The following is a 2428-nucleotide window of genomic DNA, read 5'->3' as shown; positions in this document are numbered from 1 at the left end:
CAGGAAGTTCTCGGGGAGAGCCCGGGCTCTATCTTTAGCAGAACGGGGGTGAACACCCTCCCCCAGGGTGGGGAATAAGGCGAATTTGTTTGCTTTGGAATTTGGTCTTTCCTGGTTTTGTTGGAATCCTGACTCCCTCATAAATGCCTGTGAGAGCCAGCTTTCTTGGAAGTGTTGTATTTCAGGGATAGCCATTCGTCAGGAACAGCTTTGAGACAGGTTGGAATTACCCCAGCATGCATGGCCACCTTTTCAGAGGTTGAGTGATACACTGCTAAAACTTCATCAGCATCCTCAGGTGAGTTTCTTCCTCTGACAAATGGACATAATGAAAGCTGCCCTTTGTGGAATGTTAGTGTCTACTGGGCACTCTACTGAATTCTTCCCATAAACTGCTCATTCGATAAATGTATTGAGTACCTGCTGTGTGCAGGACACACTGGGAACACAGCCATGAACAAAAAGGACAAGGTCCACAGCCTTATGGGAGCTTATCTCCCTAAGTATATACTACGTTCTCTCATGGAGTCCTTAACAATTCTGCAAGTTGTAAAAATTATTGGCCAGGCTTGGTGGCTCATGCCTGTAATCCCAACACAGAGGTGGGAGGATTGCCTGAATCCAGGGGTTCGAGATCAGCCTGGGCAACTTGGCGAGACCTCGTCTCTACAATAAAAATTTAAAAATTAGCAGGGCATGGTGGTGTGCACCTGTAGTTCAAGCTTCTTGGAAGGCTGAAGTGGAAGGATTTCCTTAGCCCAGCAGGTTGAGGCTACAGTGGCCATGGCACTCCAGTCTGGGCGACAGAGTGAGCCTCCAACAGAAAAAAAAAAAAAGGATTATTCTCCCCGTTTTACAGACAAGGAATTATGCTCACAAGAGTAAAATGATGGGTCTCCAGTTAGTGAAGCAGCAGAGCTGAGATTCCTAACCCAGGCCTGTTTGCTTCCACAGCTGGGACAAGGCAAAGAAATGATAGTTTGAGAATGACACTGATATGTGGAATGGAAAGAAACAGGCTCAGAGTGGGAGAACCTCACATGGGTTTGAAGAGTGAATTAACACTATCCAATTAGTACAGGAAGCCTCCTACTAAAATTTCGTGGCAAATTAAATCTGGGCCCCTGGCTGTCCTGGGCCTCTGGCTGAAGTTTACCCCAACTGCACTTGGAAGTGCAACTCAGGTCCCCCCAGTTGCTACAAAAGATGAATTTTTACATGCATACCACACAGATGTCTTTTCATTCATTCTACAATTACAAAGCAGCTCATGCACATCAAGACACTATTTCAAGTAGTAGCGCCACAAAAATTACCTGACAGTGGCCCTGCCATTCTCCCATTTGGTGATTACAACTCCCAACGCAGATGATGTGGGACAGTACAATAGTGTGCAGAGTTGGTGTGAAGGGCATTGAGAGTGTCAAAGGAAGGAGAATCTAGCTATTCTGATAGGAAGGAAAGAAGGCTACAAAGAGGTGCAGATATTGGTAACCAGTTACCCCCAGATTTAGCAGCTTAAAACTGAATATATATTTAATATGTCTCAATTTTTAGAGGTCAGAAGTTGGGCCACAGCATGACTGGGTCCTCCGCTCAAGGTCTCATCAGGCTGAAATCAAGGTGTGGGCCAGGCCTTCTCATCTGGAGCTGATACTCTTCTTCCAAGCACATTCAGGTTAGTAACATTATTCAGATCCTTCCGGCTATCGGACTGAGATTCCTAATTTCTTACTGGTTGTTGGCCAGGGGTTGCTCTCAGTACAAGCTACATGGTTCTCTCACAACATGACAGCGTATTCCTTCAAACCTAGCCGGAGAATCCTCATACAGTTGGCTATAAAGGAGTCCTGAGAGTGACTATCCTATCACTTTTGCCATATAACAACCTAATCAAAGAAGTAGCTATCCACCCTGTTCACAGGTGCTACCCACTTTCAAGAAGAGGGAATTACACATCAAGAGGTATAATTATATGCCATATTAGAATTCTGCCAGTCGTAGTGCCAGTGACCTATTTTGAGTATAGACTGTTAGTTAAAGGCAATAGCTTTCAAGCCAATCTAGTTGGGTGCTGATGTTTACTTATATATGCATGACTGTGGTGACTCAAACCACATTGTACCTTGGCTTCCTCATTTGTAAAGTAGGAATGTTGCACCTAACTGCACCTATTCCTAAATAGAGAGGATTAAAAGAAATTAATGTACGTAAAGTACTTAGAGCAGTGATAGGCACCTAATAAGCATTTAATAAATGTAAGCTATTACTACTGTCTGTTCATCTAGCCTGTGTAATAAATGAACATCTGTTATTTTCTGCCTGCTTAGCTTCCATTTCTTTATTTCTAGTAATAGTATCTCAGCCGGGCTCGGTGGCTCAGCCTGTAATCCCGCGCCTTTGGGAGGCTGAGATGAGTGGATTGCCT

At 44.4% G+C, this 2428-nt stretch overlaps 1 long non-coding RNA gene across 1 annotated transcript in view; it reads left to right on the top strand.

The window, feature by feature from the left end:
• The first annotated feature begins 211 nt into the window (after positions 1-211).
• The window catches only part of LOC110596027, a 5526-nt gene continuing 3309 nt past the window's right edge, over positions 212-2428 (top strand). The window contains exons 1-2 of the long non-coding RNA XR_002482214.1: positions 212-298; positions 1558-1678. This is a non-coding gene — a long non-coding RNA (uncharacterized LOC110596027). The remainder of the gene's footprint in view (positions 299-1557; positions 1679-2428) is intronic.

The sequence above is a fragment of the Carlito syrichta genome, unplaced genomic scaffold (assembly GCF_000164805.1).
Source record: "Carlito syrichta isolate Samal-C Ts95f unplaced genomic scaffold, Tarsius_syrichta-2.0.1 Scaffold305773, whole genome shotgun sequence".
Classification (NCBI taxonomy): Eukaryota; Metazoa; Chordata; class Mammalia; order Primates; family Tarsiidae; genus Carlito; species Carlito syrichta.
This window is presented reverse-complemented; position numbering and strand designations above follow the sequence as displayed.